General features: G+C 39.9%; 1 long non-coding RNA gene across 1 annotated transcript; it reads right to left on the reverse strand.

Moving 5' to 3' along the window:
• Positions 1 to 14,071: 14,071 nt before the first annotated feature.
• LOC148114650 (uncharacterized) lies at positions 14,072 to 18,224 on the reverse strand. Its single transcript, XR_015732873.1, has 2 exons — positions 18,000 to 18,224; positions 14,072 to 14,918 (listed from the first exon to the last, which is right to left on the reverse strand). It is a non-coding gene; the product is annotated as an uncharacterized LOC148114650 (long non-coding RNA).
• Positions 18,225 to 21,176: the final 2,952 nt, after the last annotated feature.

Consider the following 21,176-nt stretch of genomic DNA (forward strand, 5'->3'; position numbering starts at 1 on the left):
GCAATGTCCACCAAGCCACGCCCACAGAACCGGTAGTAAAAAAATTGGATTTTACCACTGAACCCTCTGCTTAAGCAGGAGACCCAATACCATTTCAGACAAATGGTTCTCCAATCTCTTCTTAAAATCCTCCACTGATGGAGACCATAACTTCTGAAGGGAAGCCATTTCATTGATTAATTGTTCTAACTGCCAGGAAATTTCTCCTTATTTCTAGATTGGTTCTCTCCTTGATTAGTTTCTATCCGTTGCTTCTTGTTGTTTGGGTTAATTGTGCATTAAATCATTTTCTAGCGGCACTTTATCTTGTTTCCAGCTTTTTCTGAAGTTGCTGTCTAGAAGCTATGAATTAGGGATCTCTCAAGAAAAAAAAAATGTTTATAGTTATATGTTATGTTTATATCCTGCCCTTCCTTTAGGAGGTCAAATTACCATACATAACTCCCCTCATTTTTTACCCCAACAACAATTGTATGAAGGTGGTTGGACTGAGTGTGATTGACTCTTAAATCATCCAAGGAGGTTCAGGGCCAACGATGAACCTGAAACTGGGTTACCCCAATTCTAATCCAAAGTCTTAATTACTACAACACATTTGCTAATGCTTATTGTTTTTCAGCGACAGCTTCTTCCTTGCCTTCTCCTCTTCCAAAATATGTTTATAAAGAATTATATGGATTCCAAAGGAAGCTGCTATTTGAACTCTTAAGAAAAGACTTCAGCTTCCATTGTAGGAAGAAAAATCCGTCTGGTTCAGTTCCAAGCTGGGAGAAAGGCACTGGAAATAAAATGGAGGCTGATTGGAAAGTAGGATTCTGTTTATTGATGAGCAGAACCAGGATGTGCTTGTTCCTGGCTATTAAATTAGCTTGATAAGTGCAAGAATTTCTATACAGTTTTTGAAATGCTGCAGGGGTTTTGCAATGTAGTGAGTTTGGTGTCTTTTGCTATTCTAATGGTGGTGGGTTAATCCTCTTATGTCCTAAAGGTCATGTCCTGTTAGAATTTGGGTGGCGGGGGTTTCCCACACTATGATAATGTTTCAGATGAGTTCACAAATGTCTTCCATTAAATTTGCTGGACGATAAATAACCAGACTAGTTCTGATTATCACTTTGGGTTTAAGATGATCTAGGAATTTCATGTGATCATCTGGTTGCAATTGTGTGAGATAGTATTGAATTCTTCTAACCTGTTACATCTGAAATTGAGGTACCATGACAGTAGACCAATAACAGGATATACAAATCACAAAATTCCAGATTCAGATCCTGGGATTTCCCCACTTCCTAATGGGTATTAGCCAGTGGTGAAATTCATTTTTTTTTACTACTGGTTCTGTGGGTGTGGCTTGGTGGGCTTGGTGTGGCTTGGTGGGCGTGGCAGGGGAAGGATACTGCAAAATCTCCATTCGCACCCCATTCCAGGGGAAGGATATTGGAAAATCTCCATTCTCACCCCACTCTGGGGCCAGCCAGAGGTGGTATTTGCCAGTTCTCCAAACTACTCAAAATTTCTACTACCAGTTCTCCAGAACCTGTCAGAACCTGCTGGATTTCACCCCTGGTATTAGCCCTACACTCTGGAGTATGAATTAAATTATATGAATTATATAATAAGGAAGTCAACTCCAGTGCTTATTGGAATAGTTGTAGAATGAAAACAAAATCCTACTACTAATAAGGTGGCATATACAGAAGTATAATATGCATTTACGTTCCAGAAGCAATCAATTAAAACAGCAGTATGATTTAATTCCAGGCCATTTTTAATAGGCATTAAAATCATGCCATTACAAATCAGCAGGAGATTTCTCAAACATCATCAATGCACCATAAAATCTTAGGAAACAGACACCTTAAATAAACAGGCCTTGGAAAAAAAATCAATTTAATAACCTAAATTGATGGTGCTGGGTATACAGGAGTTGAAAGGGAATTCCAGAGATGGTAGTCTTTCTCTCGGTACCAAAGAAAATGAAAGAAGAGAGAAGAAAGAGTTTGAATCCGAGCAGGAAAAAAAAAAAGTTTTGTGTTATTGCAAACCTTCGACACATCAGCCTAGTTTGTGTGAATTTCTCTTGAGAGTAAAATGTCAAAGAGCTTCTGAAATGAAGCCCTGGATGGAATGGTGCTAACTTGTCTGCTATTTGATTTTCTCAGCAATAACAGATCTTCATATTTTGAATGAGTTGAATAGAATAGCTGCCTGCGGAATCTTTCTATTAATAGAACGAGCCTGATTAAATTAGAACTGGTAGCAGATTGTTGACAGAGATGGCTGCATGAGAGCTACCATGGAAACAGAGAGGTCAGTATTGCATTAACAGCTGAAGGAAGCTTTTCAGCTACTTTAGGAACTAGAGCTGTGAAGAACTAAAGAAAACCAGATTTGCCAAGCTGTTCCTATCAGTAAATTGAATTGCCAATATCTCTGTTATTAATTAGTAAAAAGCAGTTGCCTCTTTCTTTTTTCTTTCAATCAATCCATGAATTAACTCTTGGATGAAATGCTGGTGTTGGAAGAAATATCCATCTGGTTCAGTTCCAAGCGAGGAGAAAGGCACTGGAGACAAAATGGAGGCTGGAGGCTGATTGGAAAGAGGGTTTAATGATGAACAGAACTCCCAAGCAAGTGTGATTCTGGGTAGTTGACCACATGGAGTTGAGAGTGAGGGTTTGAAGCTGTTGTACCTTCTCTTGGGCTTTCAACTTGAGCTTCCTGTTCCTGTGCAAGAACATGTATTCTATTGGTTGTTGTCAGACTCCCATGGTCTCCAAATCCTAGGAGTTTGTCTGAGCTAAGTTTGGTTGATGTTTCTGAGGGTGATGCAATGAAGGGGTGTTGGGCAATTCCTATCGTAGCTGAGGGCCAAGCCTACCTCTGTTGGATCTTGGGTGAAGACATTTGCTTATGAATAGAGCTAGCTATGTCTTTATATCTTAAGTACTGACATCTGCTGTGGTCTATAAAGGAAGATGGGGGCTGCTTTCCAAGAGCATGTTTCCCGATTTCTTATCCAGGGAAATATAATATTCTGCCCTTTTAATATTTCTCAAAATATTTCATTCTTCTAGGAAAGGGGTGGGTGCTAACTTTCTACACTGGGGACACACATTTGCTAATGTGAAAGACTGCAGAGCTGACTTTCTGTTAAAACGATTTGCAAACTACACCAGCCTCATCATTTATTTTACTAAACACCTTTATATAGGTGCCCATCTTACTGAACGTGACTCTGGGCAGTGCGACAACTAATAAAACACTTACAAAAATAAACAAAGCAATATAGTGGGAGAACGGCTATTGAAACACAATGCAACCATTGCACAGGACTTCCCTATGGGAACCCCAAGATTGCTCGAGGAACCACATTTTCAAATTTCCAAAAGACTAACAGGAATGGAGCTCACCTCACCTTGGGGGGGAATGATGTTCAAGAGAGTGGGAGCCACAGTAGAAAGATCACACCATCTGGGTCCTGTCATCATTACCATCATTTTCATTTTCCTGATCATAATATTAATCTAATGCAACTCAGGATACCTCTTAAAAATCAGGTTAAGAAAGTTATAATCAAAACAAGTCTCATCAGATAGCAGCACCTGAATGATTTAGTCTAGCTCACAAGCTAAAGAGGGTCAAACCTTGGTTTGGTTTATGCTTGGTTTATGCTTGGATGGGTGATTACCAGTGTTGTAGACTAAAGTAGAAACAACGTTAATGTTAATAATAGTAATATATGGAAGTACCAAACCACTTCTATACTTTTGCCAAGAAACTTGCATGGTTCTGTCTGTTGAACGTGGTTTGAAGCTGTTGTTACCTTTAATTAAAATGATTTTACAATACATCATTGCTGGTGCCAAGCAATCCTTTCTTGAAAAAGAATGCCTCTGTGGTTTGGTGAATTGTGCCAGGCTGTGAGGGCTGAAGCCAAGGCTATAATCTTTCTTAAACCATGAAGTTAGCTAGATGACTTGACACAATGCTCACCTCTCAGTCTTATCAATGTTATATGGATGAACCATTAAAAAAAAGAGAAGGAAGGATTGAATTCTTGGCTTGAGATCCTTCAAGGGACAATAGGGTATGGTAGTGCACAAAAACATCTGTGCTCACTCCCTACCTAATTTGGGAAGGCAAAGGAGGCCCTCAAATAATAATTATACTGTTTGTCTGGCTCATGTGGTCAGAGGTAGTGAAGTCCCCTGCTGTTTCAAGCTTCATAAAAAAGCTTAAAAAAAACACATCTGGTCCTCGGTCTCAGAATGATCAAGTTTTGTTCTATAAAACTGGTCAATGACTGGAGGTGTTGACACAATAAAAGGAGCCAGTTAGTACAGTAGACTGCCTGTTCAAGATGTTGGGTCTAACTTAAGGTGTAAACTACAACACAGCCCTGGAGACAGGGCTAAATATATGGCTCCAGTTCTCTTATTATTACGGATCATGTAAGTGCTTTGCAATTAAACAATTTTTAAATCAACTGAGTAAATAGGAGCAATGTATGATCATGTGACATTTTATGAACATAGATTGTTGTAAATACATTCCTATTTTAATCTTTGGAGCTTTGAACAACAATGATTTTCTTGATCAATGAAAACATCCATCTCTTTCTCAAGGAATTTGGTGTAGTTACCAGAAATTGAAAATACCCATAATGTAGGGTTTAATGATATATATTCCCACAATATGTTAAACTCTTTTTTGCTCCAGGTCAGAGTTCAGTCCAAGTTGATCTTCATTAATATAATTCACTTCTTGTGCCATTGCCTCTGGTCCTCATAATTCACTAATTATTCTATCATGCAGCAAGGCTGAATGACAGATTCCAGGAATGTGGAGACATTTTACTTGTCTCTTCAAACACTTGCTTTCACCATGCAGCAAACCAATTAAAAGTCTTCCTCAGTCTTTGGCTACAGGGAAAGCATGCTAGATTAATCATGTCATCCCTTGGAATAGCTTACATATTGCGATGATGATGCATTTAATATTATTAAACATCAAATCCTTCCTTCCTTCCTTCCTTCCTTCCTTCCTTCCTTCCTTCCTTCCTTCCTTCCTTCCTTCCTTCCTTCCTTCCTTCCCTCCCTCCCTCCCTCCCTCCCTCCCTCCCTTCCCTCCCTTCCCTATAGGTGGACAAAAATGCCAGATCCAGTTAAGCATCTGGTTGACCATGTGGCCCACCATAATAATTTATTAAATTTATATGTTGGTCAATTGCCAATGACTCTGGGCAGTTTACAATTGTTGATTGTGATAAATTGTGATAAGGTCTTTTAGATGCTTTCAATATCAAAAGTATTCTTCTCTGCCTCTTATCATGAGAACATTTATTACAACAGAATTTGATAGCATTTGTATTAAGGAGATCATAACTAGTCTTTTGATCAGCATATAAAAAAATTACACGTCAAGGAGACTGTCAACACCGCCATGCACACCTTTTGAACAAGAGGCCTCCTTCGATGTCTGTATACTTTCTAGTAGAGCACAGACTTCAGTCTTTTTGGACCTAAAGCTCACAGCATACATATAGGGAATCTCTTCTTAAATGTTGACTCTAAATTTAGCTGGTGGAATGCTACTATTACATCCCCCACCGCTTAGATCAGGCAGCTGAAGATTGGAGATACATAGGTTGAACAGCTACTAGATATGTCAATTTCTCCTCCCCTAGCAAGAGTCTTCTGTAGTGCTAGAGCCGAACTGGGGAATTTATGGACCTTCAGATGAATCTCCCAGCAATCACAGCCAGTGAAGTGAATACTAGGAGGTGTCGAGAGTTGTAATTCACAAAATCAGAGTTAGAAGGAATCTAAGAAGTCATCAAATCCAATTTCATGTACACTGCAGGATTCATTAGGCCTTCCCTGATAGATAGTTCAGTGGATGCATGTTCACCATGTCTGCTACAGATTTTGCTAGAATCAAAGGTATCGTTGTAATAGAGCATTGCAATACTTTGGAGCAATCTCCATTGCCTGAAATGCATAAAATATTTCAAGAAAGCATTGATTATTTGAAATCTCAGTATTAGATCTGAAATAGATAGATTGAAAAAAAATAACAGATGCTCCACATCTCATCCTTGGTTTTTTTTTAAACCTGGGTTGTACTCATAAGGAATAATGATGGGCATGGGTCCCCTTATTTCCAGACAAAAAGGAAACCTTAAAAATCTTGGAATGTTTTGACATGCAACCAGCTTAGTTATATGGAACCAGAAGAACAAATGCAACTGCTTTAAGAAAGAACAAATATTTTAGAATTATACATTATTAACGAAGAGTCATTGAGTTGGAGTGAACCAACATAATAAATCTCATGCAGTTTACTATAGGCCAACAAAGAATTTCCAGTTGAGTTTCATTAGTTTGAGCAGTAACAGTGCCTTAGACAACTTGCCCAAGGTTCTAGTTGACTTAAAAAAGCAATTTTTTCCACTATAAATTAATTGGGAAGGAGGCGTTAGCTGCCTAGTTCCCTAACTTTGTGCAAAGGTGTTTTCAAATGCAAACAGAATGCTTTTTTCTTATTGTTAATAGTGCTACCTGGCATTCTTATCTCAGTACAAATGCTACTATCACAGTAAGATCAAAGAACTTATCACACATGAAAGAGCTTCTTTTCTACACTGCCAGCATGCTTTGATTTCACAATACCCCAGCAGTATCACAAGATGAATGAGAGATTGTCTTAGTAGTTTCATGCAGGGAACGTAGGCTCAAATGAAGCGTTACATTATGCATGTAAAAACACAGCTTTTTTTTTTTTTTAACTTTGTTTCCTTAGAATCATGTACAATAATCTCCAAATCTAGATTCAGGTCAAGATGCACTTTAGGAAGAGATGGGCATGCTTTTGATGGGCAGATCCTGCACAATGGTCTCTCAGATGTCAGACTCTAAAGTAGACACATTGCTGATACAAAACAGTATGAAGGATGGGCTTATTTTGCTTTATTTTTCTTGGGTTGTTAACAATTTTAGAGCTCACATTAAAGTTGACTCAGCCTTCCATCCTTCCGAGATCGGTAAAATGGGACCCAGATTGTTGGGGGCAATATGCTGATTCTGTAAACTGCTTAGAGAGGACTATAAAGCACTGTGAAGTGGTATATAAGTCTAAGTGTTATTGCTATTGTTGAATGTCTCCATCTCAAATGTAGACCACCAATGTTCTGAAATTTTGGTCCACATTGGTCTTGCAGGAGATACATATGGACTTGGGGGGCGGTTTGTTTTCTCCTAGGTTAAATTTCCTCCACCCCCCCAATTCTTCCTCACACGTGACTTAAAAGGGAAACAAGAAAAGTTTTTTTCATGATGAAATATATTTCATTTTTATTATGTATTCAGGTTATTATTATTTCAATAGCTGGGTCTCAATACAAATGTGTCAATGTGTTAAAAAAATGATAAATTCTGTATCATCTTTGATTATGTGCAAGTAAGCAACTGTTTCCCTCCAAAGTGAAGACACAAATGGACTTTGCTCAGAGTTTATGATTAAAAACTAACAAACACAGAACATAATTGGTGCCCAAAACACAGCATACAGTGGTGGGTTGCCCCTGGTTCGCACCGGTTCTATAGAACCGGTAGTAAAACCGGTGGAAGGCTCCGCCCACCGACCCCGCTGTGAACCGGTAGTAAAGGTAAGTAGAACCCACCCCGACAGCACAGATATATCAACTGCAGAGCTTCAAAAAAAAAAAAAAAAAAGTCAGCTCTTTACAGCTTTCAGGAAGGCTATAAAAAGAGCCTTTTGGATCTCAGGTGGAAGGGTGTTTCAAAGGGCAGGGGCTGCTACCAAGAAGGTCCATCACCTAACTTCTAGATACGACATTATTTATTTCCAATATCTGAGGAGCTGCAACAAAGAAGAGGGAGTCGACCTATTCTCCAAAGCAGGACAAACACAATGGATGGAAACTAATGAAGGAGAGAATCCACCTAGAACTTAGGAGAAATTTCCTGGTAGTTAGAACAATTAACCAATGGAAATGGGTTGCCTTCAGAAGTAGTGGGTGCTCCATCACTGGAGGTTTTTAAGAAAAGATTGGACAGTGATTTGTCTGAAATGATATAAGGTCTCCTACTTGAGCAGAGGGTTGGACTAGAAAACCTTCAGGGCCCCTTCCAACTCCAATATTCTATTAGATATTACATACCCTTCTTTCAGGCAACTCTGGGTGGCTCCCAACCAAGCATTTGAGGAATGGGACCTGGAGGCACGCCCACCTTGTCACATCTAGTGAAACGGGCAGATAACTTCAGGGGCAGGAGGTCCTGTAAGTATTATTTATTTATTTATTTAAAATATTTATATAGCCACCCATTTTATATCAATCTCCAGGCAGCTCCCAATCAAGTTTCTTTGTTCCTGTGCCACCTAGGACTTTCAAGGTAATAACCAGCACCTTGAATTGCACCTGGAAAGAAACTGGAAGTCAGTGCAGTTTCCACAGTGCAGTGCAGTGGTGTAACATGGGCAAACAACAAAGGCTTCCAAAACAACAAATGCTGTATTCTGGACCAGTTGTAATTTCTGGATGGTACTTCTACCTATAATGCACTTCAGAAATAAAAAGCGGATCCTAGGATATTATAATACTATTAATAATGTTAACTGTTAATTGATCAAGGAATGGATGTCCAGTTTGTAAATCGTGGTAGGGTTTATCATGGTTAGTATACGGTCTGACTGTAATCTATTATCCTTTCCTTTGAAAGCCTTATTTCTGCTATAGGGCACAGCAAAAAAAATCTCCTTGCATCACTCAAGAATATCATTGAATTAAAATAATCTTCACAATTTATGATGATTGTATTGGCTTTAGGCAGAAGCCTTTGTAATGCAATAATATAGGCATATCAAATTAAAGGGATGCAAAAATATACAGGCTTTTCCATTTAATTACTCTCAAACCAATAAAACTAGGTTTTGGAGCATAAACTGTGACACGTCATTCCTCCTGGTGGCAAATATTTGCAGTCCCAGAGAGCAAAGATATCTTGTAGTATTCTGGCTCTTAAAGCGACTTCTGCTATCTGGTTGGAGGAATAAAAGCCTTCTTATCCATTCAAGGTTTTGGTCAGTAGAGCTGTTCCATTTTCTGACTAAGGTGCGACAAAAACGTTCCTCCTTGGAATGGTGCATAATTGGCAGGAGAGTAAATAATGCAAAATATTTTCATCTACTGCACTGCAACAGATACTTTGTGTTCCCTTGGCTAATTATGAATGTATCTCCCAGTTACGGCAGCTGCACACATGAACTGAAATCTCAGTCTGGGTAAAAACCTGCCTTCAATGAAGGCATTAGATTTTGGTTTCTCATCATTCTGAATTTATTACACTATTTGGGAAAATAGGACCGTTTGATGTATTAAGCCTTAAAGCATTTTAATGCTTTGTTACATACACGAGAAAATACCGATTAAAATTTAAGAAGACCTCAAATTAAAATCATCTTAAAAACAGAAGGGCATGAGTTGCCACTCAAAGCCATGCTGATATCAATATCACCCAAAGCAAGGCTTTTGGGAGCAGCGTTTCAGAGATTACATCCAAGCAAATTCCATCAATACAGTGACGGTGTTACTTGCCATCCTAAAAGAAACTAAAATTAAACTACATACTTTGGACATTGGCCAAATCCCACATGAGCTGCTTTATGCGATTGCAAGCAAGTGTGCTGAAATCTCACAAAGTCTCACTGGCAGCTGGTGCTGTCTAATGCAAGAGCTTGAAAGACCTGCACGAATTTATGCAAGTTTTTCTGCAAGTTTTTGGAGTAAGAGATCCCTGAAATATACTAGGAATGGACAAAATGGACAAAAGTGACTTCATGTGATTTGTGCAGGTGAAATACTTCAGCCATCACACAATCGTGACATCAGCCAATGACATCTGACAGTGTCATAACCACTGAAGATACCTCGACGATATCTAAAGAAAATATTTTTAGACAATTTGAAACTTTTTATCAATTCAATTTTTTCCACTCCCTTTTCCCAACCTTTTAATATCATCATTTATGCATCACTTTCATTCATTGTTCAAGTAGTCCTCGATTTACAACAGTTCCTTTAGTGACTGTTCAAAGTTACAACGGCACTGACAAAAGTGTCTTGACCGTTTTTCACAGTTATGACCTTTGTCACATCCCCATGGTCATGTGATCAAAATTCAGATGCTTGGCAACTGGTTCAAATCTATGACCATTGCTGTGTCCCAGAGTCATGTGATCACATTATGTGACTTTCTGACAAGCAAAGTCAATGGGGAAGCCAGATTCACTTAACTACCCGATTACTAACTAATCAACTGCAGTGATTCACTTAACAACTGTGGCAAGAGAGGTCGTAAAATGGGGGCAAAACTCTCTTAACAAATGTCCTACTTAGCAACGGAAATGTTGGGCTCAATAGTGGCTGTAAATTGACGGCTATCTGTACTCTGTATGGTTTTGTCCCTAATCCATACCTATTTTTTGAGTAACTGTCTAAAGCGTAGCCTGTCTGTCTGTCTGTCTTGCAAATTTAACAATCATACTATAAAGAAGAACAAATGATTACAGTGTTGTGTTCTCAGATTTTGCATCCCAACCATGAAAGTAACTTTTAATTAACTATTCTCTGCATCCCAGATAAGCGAAATGGCAACTCTTTTTAATCTGAATTACAAAGAACAATGATTGCTGTCTGAGAACCTGAGAAAGGGGCAAAGGAGAGAAGCAAGACAGTGGAGAGTAGATAGAATCGTTCTTTTCTATTTTTGATCTTGATCTGGGGCTTACTACAAAGGCATCACTGGCGCAGGAGACGCCTTTAAATACCACCTTGAATTTCTGTGACTGCATCTCTGCTGTTTATAATAGAGGGCTAGGATTTAGAAAAAACATTTATTTCTAAGGCCAGATGGTGGCGGTATAGAATGCACTTGTTCCCTTGAAAAAAATGTCTGAGGTAAAAATAGGGTTTAAGTAGATGGGGGGTGGGTAGCTGGGAGAAACAGACATTTGTATTTAAGACATTCTTTTTTCCTTGCCACAGTGCTTAAAATGTTGCCTTTTTATCTTCATGAAAGAGAAAAAAAGCCAGGATAGGTAGGTAGTTATGACATATCCAGTCTGGAAGTAGTCTAGGACCACAGCCACAGTCCTGTATGCAGAGGTGGGTTTCAGCAGGTTCTGAACAGTTCTGGAGAACCAGTAGCAGAAATTCTGAGTAGTTCGGAGAACCGGTAGTAAAAATTCTGACTGGCCCCACCCCCATCTATTTTCTGCCTCCCAAGTCCCAGCTGATCAGGAGGAAATGGGGATTTTGCAGTAACTTTCCCCGGGATTGGGGAGGGAATGGAGATTTTACAGTATCCTTCCCCTGCCATGTCCACCAAGCCATGCCCACCAAGCCATGCCACGCCTACCAAGCCACACCCACAGAACTGGTAGTAAAATTTTTTGAAACCCACCACTGCTTCAGGGAAAACTGAACTCTGAGAAAATACCAGGGCTAGTCCAAAATATTTTACTGACTGAGGTGAAGTTGAAAAACCATCTAACCTCTGACATTGCTGTTTTGTTAAAGTAGTGATCAGGTTTCTAGGCAATTGGTTCTTTCGGATCAATGAGCACTCAAGTGAATAAAGAGACTTTAAGTTTTATTAGTAACGCAAGCAAAAAGATTTAAAAGCACAATATGAAAAGTATACACATCGAGCAAAATGATATCCAAATTGCTTACAAGCTGTCAGGAGCTTCTTTGTACCTGAAGAGCAAACATTCAGGCAACCATGAGATGGAAACAAAGTAATACTCAATTTTTGCTCCCATCCACATTTTTGCAATCCAAACATGGTCTGTTTTTTTTAAAAAGAAAATTATTCTTTTGCTTTAATAAAGAGAAGTAAAGGAATGACTGAAATGGCAAAACTGACTATGTGGAAAAATGTAACTTTGACTTTGGGTTTTATAGATTAGATTGATAGATCTTTATAGAAATGACTTGTTCATATTATTACGGAAAAATAAAAAGCTGTGATTTGACTCTAATGCCTTATTCTACTGCAACAGAGAGTGTCGGAAGTCAATGCTTCTTCTTCCCTCCCCAACTTTCCTCACTTCTCTTTCCCCTTTCCTCTCCCTCCTCACTGCTCTTTTATTTACATTTGTATTTTGTATTTTATAATACTTAATAAAAATGTTTTTTTTAAAAAAAGAGACATAAAGGAGGTGAAAAGTTTACAAAAAAGGAAAAAAAAAAGAAAGAAAAGAAAGGGAAGGACCAAAAACCTAACATAACAAATTACAAAATAGCTCAGTTTTAAAATTCAGCCACTATCTTTGGTCACATGGAATATTATTAATTAGTTTTTCTGTTACTGTGCTAGAGAGCCAGTTCAGAAGCAGAGAACAAATGTCTATCATGAATCCAGGCTTGTAAATGTAAGATGTCTTGTCCTTGCATCACCTAACAATATTTTGCTCAGTTCCATACTTGCTGGAGTTATAATTCTTTGTATAATAATATGTTTGAATATTTTATTTATAATTAAAAGCCAATTCACATCTTTAAGCCACATTACACATCCCAAAACCATATTAACACATTAAATTGACATGGGTCCACAACAGAGAAACCCCATAAATGTCCTGTCTATCATTGTATTCTTCTAGAATGAAGTCAATTCTTTCTAAACTTCCTGTGAATTACCTATGTCATTAAAAATAATGTCTTCTTGCATTAAGATAATCTTAAGAAATACACTAAACATTCTTTAAAATATATTAATCTGAAGCATGCGTTAATATGAGATATTCTCTTTGTTTCAGATTTCTGTGAATAATTAAAATCCACCTTAATGATATTTTTAAATATTTAAATATTTTTTAAAATTAAATAAATTGTATCACATATTGTTACAATAAGGTATGACACAACAACAGAGGTGTTCATAAATAAACTGTAAACACCTCTGAGATGCTGCTAATGTACTGGGGCCCCAATTGTGAAATCAAAAGATCTTTTAGCTGAATATATGGCCATTCTGTTATTTTGGATAATCCAAATTCTTCTTACACTAATTCTGGTAACACTGCTTTTAATGTGATCTCTGCAAAAAGATGGCTATTTATCCATGCCAAAATGCAAGAAAGGACAAAAGAAGGTAGTGAGATACATAATAAATATTATTTTTTTACACTTCTGGAAATATCATTAATTTAAGACAAAATACAGAATACTTCACTACAAAAGAAATTGATCAGATAACCTGGGTCCATGCCAAGTTTGCAATGCTATTAAATCAGATTCATCCTTGTTACAGTTCTTTAAATGGGATGTGTGAGGGTAGCGTGGCTACCCTCTTTGAAAAGCTTTAATGAGATAGGATGGAGATTTTGGGACTAAGTTTTCTTCTACTTGATGCTCTTGAAAAGAGCTGACTTTTAGTTCTTATAATTCCAGTAACTGACAAAGATTTCTTAGAATTGTGAAGACCAACACATCTAAAGTGCATCAGATCAGGAAAAACAGGGACAGATGGATGTTGTAGATTCAATCTGAAGAAGCAGACCACCAAGAAGCTATGTTTATTGTGACAATCATTGGCTGGCAGCTTCCCCCCCTCCCAAAAGGGACCCTGAATAATGGGAAAGGAACATTGAGGGCTACAAGGGAGGGGGGAATTAATTAATTAATTAAATCAAACCTAGGGATCTGATTGGCTGGCCAGTATGGGGAAACTAGGCAGATGTTTGTTGCTGTATTTGGGGATTATTTCAGGAGGGCATCACATTGTAGAAGTTTATTGTTAAGGAGGTGGAAGGTTGAAGTCAATCAGGCTGATTGAGGATGGAACAATTGGGATTTCTCTAGGTTGCGGTTTCTTTGTTAGAGCTGCTTTTGAGCACTGCTGTGGTCTGATTTCTATTCTTTAGTAAAATGGGATTGCTGGGGGCTTTGTCTGTGGGCAGGGAGGATTAATTTGGGAATTATAGAATTCGAATTAGGATGAATTGGGTTTGACCCTGGTTTTGTCCAAAGGAAGGAAGGGAGGGTGCAGCCTCCATTTTATTTGTTAGGTTTGCTTTCTTTACTACATAGAAACCTAGTTAAGGCTCAGTTCAGTGGTCAGAAATTGACTGCTAAATTGTTGCTGTCTTCTTGCACTGTATGTTTTTTTGCTCTGCTTATTATTTTAGGCCTGATAGGATGGGATCATTTTTCTTTATCTTTTTTTCTTTTTGTAAATCCATTTTTCCTTCACTCCTTTCCACCAAATCCATTTTTCCTTCCATCTTTCCCACCAGCTCACACCATTTAGCAAGTATTTTATTCAAAGTCATTGTTGATTTACTTCTGTTTCTTCTTATGGCTTTGGAGTCAGTGTTTGAGCCGATGTTGCCTTGGGAGATTAGGAAAAAGTGCATTTTAAAATGAACAATTAAATCACATCTGTACAGGAAATAAAAGAATTGAATTGTGCTTTATCTAAGAAAAGACTCCGAAAATTGATTCTTGTATTTGAGAAGATGGGACCATTTTCCAAGCCAACCAAGCATCACAGGTGCTGCTCCGACCAAGTGGAACAATACAAACAATTTCACATATGTAATGCATATTTAGCTATTTCTAGAGAGACTTTTTGTAACAATCCTTGTAAGGTTGGAAAATGTGTGATGTCCATGGAGCTGGCAGCAGGCAAAAAGCAGGCAGAAAAATCTTCAGCAGCCAGGGGCTACACTAATAGAGGAGAGGATCAAGAAGCAGAGATGGTGTGGGATTTCAGGGTAAGGGCTGTTTTCAGGAGATGGAAAGCTTGATTGATTTGCAGAACTTGGCTGACGTTGGTTGATTGCAAAAGCTTAAGCAAGAGCCCTCTTAATACTTGTGGGAGGAACTATTGGGAAGTCAGAAGAATGCAGTGGTTAGCCACCTCTATATTGCTGCCAAGACCTGTCATCTTCCAGAGTACAGCTCAACTTAAAGGAGCTTTTATCTTTTTTTAAAAAAATGTTAAGCCTATGAGAAGCCTATTTTTATTTTATGCATTTGTTTCCCACTCACCTTTCAGGAAAGAGGCTGCTTTTGGTAATTAGATGAACAAAGAAAAACATTTGCTATTTTTTCCCCACAGTCTTTACCTTTTTTTAAAAAAAAATACTTGCACCCTTTGAAGCATAGACGTAAGATCTTTATAAGGAAACCTTTGCAGAGGGGAAGAATTAAATCCACAACCAGTCCCATAACAAACCAGGTTGGCAGATTTTACATTATATTTTTAAATAAAGAGTAACGTAAGGCCTTTTCATTGGCATAATGAAGACCCACAAGAAGCATTTCAATGAAGCCAATCCTGAAGTCCTCCATGTTACAAACATGGGGCCTTCCGCATGTCCCACAAACAGAAGAATGGAGATGCCTTGTTCTTAAATCCAGCGTCCTCATGGCATTCCTTCATCACATCCCCGAACCCACCGAGGAGGAAGCTTAAGTTCATCTTTAGTTGTTAAGTTTTCCCCCCTCTTCTTCTGACACTGCTGTGTCTAATTTTGGTTCAGGACATTACTTGTGAACTCTCATCTTTCATCACTCACATCATTTTCTAACAGATTGAAACTTTTCTGTCATGCTGGGGACCATCCATTATCTGCCTTTTAGGTAACCACCAATTACAGGCAGACTGGTGAGTGTCTGTCCTCAGAACAGGAACCACTACTTTTGCGCCCTTTGAATTTATCACTGCTGCCAAAAACACATACCTGCATTTCATTCTTGCAGGCCCAGATTTTACCACTTTTTTATTTTTTTGAGTAGGCACTATGGATGAAGGCTTACAAACAGGTCCAGATTAAACTCTTTAGTTTCTTTATTGGTTTGAATGAAAAATTATAAAGTTAAACATCTAAAAGTGACATTTGATTACAATATTTGCCATTTCAATCTTAATCTTGTTGCCAATCCATCCTACTCCTCACGTACCACCATTGGCCTCATCCAAGTGCATTTCCCAGTTCCTAAATGGTTATCTTATTCTCTTATTATCTAGAATTACCAGCTTAGTACATATGGGTATAAACTGTTTAAAAGTACAATTTATTGTGCTTAATCGATGGAAAGCATACATATACATAAACAGTATATACATAGTATATACATACTCTGAAGCCCAGAGATGGGCTTCAGCCGGTTCAGACCAGTTCAGGTGAACCAGTTGTTATGATTTTGCACAGTTCAGAGAACTGGCTAATCGCACCACTGGCTGGCCCCATCAATCCTGCCCCATCATGCCTTATATCACCTTGCCCACCTTGGCCAGTGGCTAGAGTCATGCCCGCACCCAGCTACTCTCTGGCTCCTTTGCTTGCTTGCCCAGACCATGTGGCCCAGCTAATCTCCGCACCTCGCCCACTTGCCTACCACACTGGTCACATGACCCAGCTGATCTCTGCGCCACATCCACTCTGCTCACTATGGCTGCCCCGAAGGTAAGGCACTCAGCCAAAGGGCCGTCTCAGGGTGGACACAGCGAGGCTTGGCCACCTTTTGGGCCTGGCTCTTGCCATCCTTCTTCCTGCACACCGCCTACTTGCCCTTCACCTCAGTTCAGGGACACACCAGCCCCTGTCTCTGGTCTTTCTCAGGGCCTCTGCCCACATGCCACCCGCTTGCCCTTTGCCTCGGTTCAGGAGATGAGCCAGTTCCTGCCTTTCTAAAGGGACACCTCCCCCCCTCCCTGCTTGCTCCGCAAGTTTCCACCGTGGTCTCACTCTTTGCCGAATTGACTCACATACCTCTGCCCCATTTCCCCTCCTTCAGAGGCCCCTTACTCACTCTCCCCGCTTCTTCCCCCATGACTGCTTCTTTCTTCATCCCATGACCTTACCTTCCTCCCACAGCTGGTGGCAGAGGGGAAGGCGAGCCAGCCAGGGCTGAGCCATCTCCGCTTGGCTCCCTGCCAGCCTGCATCTCGCTCCCTGCCCAGATTCTCTGCAGCTACTGGGCCTTGCCTGCCAGGGGGCAGGGGGCGACCAGGAAGCACAATGCTACACCACTCGCATCGCCCCTCTCCCCAGGAGACTGGCCAGGAGTGCCTGGTGGGCTTGGGCTAGGCAGGCTGGCTGGCTCGCGAGACAGTGGTGGCCGCTGGGATCACCGCTCAAGGAGGCCTGGCCTGGATATGGCGGGCTTCCTTCTCCCACGCTGCTCCAAAATTAAATGCTTCCTTTTCTTGCAGGTACGTACAAACATCATTAAGGAGAAGGGAAGGAGAAGGGAAGTTCTGTAACCAGAAAAACTGAGAATGAAAACAATGTATTCCAGGAAAATTAGAAGTGGTTCTTTGTGAAGGATCTGTGAAAGTTTTGGAATATTGCAATAAGGCCCAAGAAAAACAAAAGCAAAGCAGAAAGATTTAATTAAAAGAGAAGAGAAAGAATAGTAAGACATCTCCAAGGTCCCTTCCAACTCTGTTATTCTTTATAAATCTCTCCATTCAGTCTTACCAAGAGAATGGTGATAAACAATAGTTGGAAATGTACATCAGGTCTCCTGATAGCAAAATCTCATCTTATTGGGAGGGGAAGGGGAAGATGACTTTGAAAAAGCTTCCTCTCTCACCCTAACATGCAAGACAAGACGAGGATTGGCTGGGAGGGGAGGGGCAAGGAGAGGCCAGGTGAGGCACCCCTTGATGTGAGTGACATTGAGCTGACCATGCCTACCCAGTCACATGACCACCCAGCCATGCCCACCCAGCAGTCATTACGGCAGAGAACTGGTTAAATTATTTGAATCCCACCACTGGGAGCAATATAAGTCTATTGCTATATGTGTATATTATGTATACATAATATACATAGCTTGAGACATAATATACACATATAGCAATACACTGCTTCACAGAGCTTTATTGCCCTCTCTAAACGGTTTACAGAGTCAGCATATTGCCCCCAACAATCTGGATTTTCATTTTACTGACCTCGAAAGGATGGAAAGCTGAGTCAACCTTGAGCTGGTGAGAATCGAACTGCTGAACTGCAGGCAGAAATAGCTGCATTCTAACCCCTGTGCCACCACATATGCATACTCCATTTACTACCTATCGCTTAGCAACCGTTTGGAGTTAAAACTTACCTGAAAAGGGGGATTTACAATCCAGAGCCAAAGTTCCAACCATCAGATGCCTTCCCCATGGTCACGTGACCACACTTTGGTTGCTTGGTAACATGGCTGCGTTTATGTTCATTTTCAGCATCCTGCAGTCACATGACTGCATTTTATGACAGTTTTACCAAAGACCAGCACCTACTTCCAGTTTTCAGCAAAATCGGGCCATAGAGAACAATTATAACTACTGCGTTTGTTTAATGACCATAGCAAAAATCAGGTCAAGAACATAGCAAACTGATTTTACAAAAGTTCTGATTTACAACCATAATGACCACACTCCAGAATGCAAAGACTACCTATTTATACACTCCTGTATACACACAACACACACACAACACACACACACACACACACACAGAGAGTTAAGAATTGATAAAATCAGTTTGAACTTAATCATAGTAAAATATAAAAAGAAAGCTTTAAGCACAGTGTCCTAACTATGTTAGAGTTACTTATGCCATAATCTTCATCTTCTTTACTCCTTTATAATTCAAAGGTGGACAGAGTACACAGTCCAACAAGCCATTGCTATGAGTAAATTGTAGTTTTCTCCATGCGCATGCACTTAAACATATGTCTAATATAACTTCCCCTTAGTGAAAGCCTGCATATTCATCTGCCACCTCAGTAAGAATTAGAACTGAATCAAGTGTTACCTCTACACTATTTTGTGTGACAGTGTTAAATTATCTGTTAATGGCAGTGATTCTCTTTTGCCTGTTGAAACAGCTCGTTCAAGGCATCAGACTCTACTCGGTTCATCACCTTCAATGGATCTCAGTCACAGCCTATTAGCAGCCAAGAGGCAATTATGTATAGTGGGGAGTAAAAGGTGCATATGATAAAAACAAATCCAAAAAAAATAGATATATCAAAATTGCCCTGCAATTGAATTTAAGAAAGTAAAAATTTACTATGGTTCATGGGGTGGCATTGCAGGTCCCTAATGTATGTTAAATCACCACTTCCAAGGGTAATGAAAAAAGCACTTTTGGAGAAAAAGAACTAATCTCTAATATTCTTACTTAAATTTAATAAAAAGTTGTACCTCACACCTGCTGGTGCCCTGATGTAAGACATAAAAGAGGGTGGGTTTAGATTAGGATGGGGAGGATCAAGAAAAGATCTACAACTCTCCCAGTCATCAATTCTATCCCCATCACCATGGAAGATTACTTTAATAAGGAACCCCAATTCCTAGGACCGTGATGGTGAACCTATGGCACGCGTGCCACAGGTGGCATGCGGAGCCATATTAGTGGGCATGCCAGCTCAGCTCTGGGGTGCATGCGCGCGTTGGCCAGCTGATTTTCGGGCCTTCTGGGCCCACCAGAAGTAGGGAAACAGGCTGTTTTCTGCCTCTGGAGGGCCTGGGGGCAGCGTGGGGAAGGCCCGTTTTTCTTTCTTACCTGGCTCCAGATCCTCTCTGTGTATCTGGGAAGGGCGAAAACAGCCTTTCCCACTCCCTTGGAGGCCCTACGGAGGCTGAAAGGGCCCATTTCCCAACTCCTGGTGGGACAGGAAGTGACATTTTTTCCTGTCCCCAGCCTCCAGAAACTCCTAGAGAGGCTCCTATAGACTCCTAGAGAGATTCTGGAGGCTGGGGACAGCAAAAAATGTCACTTCCTGTCCCATCGAGAGTTGGGAAATGGGCCCTTTCAGCCTCCGTAGGGCCTCCAAGGGAGTGGGAAAGGCTGCTTTCGCCCTTCCCAGAAACACAGAGAGGATCTGGAACCAGGTAAGAAAGAAAAACGGGCCTACCAGGCCATCATGTGCCAGGAGCGGGGGGTGGTGGTGGTTGCGCACGCATGCGCGTGGGCATGTGCGCGTGCGACCCTCCCCCGCCCCCCCTCTCCTGGCATGCGATGGCAAAAAGGTTAGCCATCACTGCCCTAGGATAAGAAGTGAAAGAGAAAATAATTATATGAGATCTATTTTAGTGTAGTGGTTAAGATGCTAGACTAGAAACTGGGAGACTGAGTTCCAGTCCACCTCCAAAAACAGTCTGGAAGATTATGGGTCAGTCATTCTCTCATCACCAAACCAATGAGAAAAATAGGAAGAAAAAGCAATGTATAAGCCACCTTGATTCTCATTCTATGTAAAATAAAAATAGCAATGATATAGCATTTTAGGATTCATAAATATTACCTTTCTGCAACCTGTCATTCTGTGGATGCATTAATCTACAGTTCCCACAATTGGGCTGAACATCTTTAAAATGGGACAGTACATTGGGAAGCAATAACCTGCTTAAGAGACCCTAGAACTAGAAACAATTAATTTTCTTAGAAGATTGTCATAATAAATTTGGCTCTTCAGAGTTTGTTGCAACTACCAACTGCTGAGAATTGTATTTAGCAACAAACAATATTTAGGGATCATCAGTCCCTCATTCCCATGTTAAAGAAAATAATTGGAAAATGTATGTTACTGTATTGACTTGAAAATAAAGTACATTCATCATATCCTGTAATAATTTTCTCTTTAGCAAATCCCTAAAATTGCTTACAATACTTCAGCATATAACGAAAAATTTAGTCTAACCCAGAACTTTCCAGCTCATAGATAAAACTCATGCAGTGCAATCCTATGGATAATTACTAGATCAGCTGTACGATAAGGCTATCTCAAGCAGCAAATACTCACAGGTCTGTTCTCAATCTCACCTTCCTGGTTTGGCCATGGGAAGGCTTCTTTGCCAAACTCTGTTTTAAAGATATTACAGACTGGGAAAGTCCCTTGATGAAATGGTGAATAAGTAACAGATGTTGTAAGCCAAACCTACAATACATGTTTGTACAGCATGGATGGCCAACCGTTTGGCTTGTCTGGATTGTACTAAGTGAAAAGGAACATATTCAATATATATAAAACCACATAATATCAAAAGTTTACTATCTTGTGAGGCTGCGTTACTAGCCGTCCAGGGCCGCATGCAGCCCACAAACTGTGGGTTGAACACACCTGCTGTACAGCTTCTACA

Source organism: Pantherophis guttatus, chromosome 3 (genome assembly GCF_059756535.1).
Source record: "Pantherophis guttatus breed Tessera chromosome 3, ASM5975653v1, whole genome shotgun sequence".
Taxonomy (NCBI): domain Eukaryota; kingdom Metazoa; phylum Chordata; class Lepidosauria; order Squamata; family Colubridae; genus Pantherophis; species Pantherophis guttatus.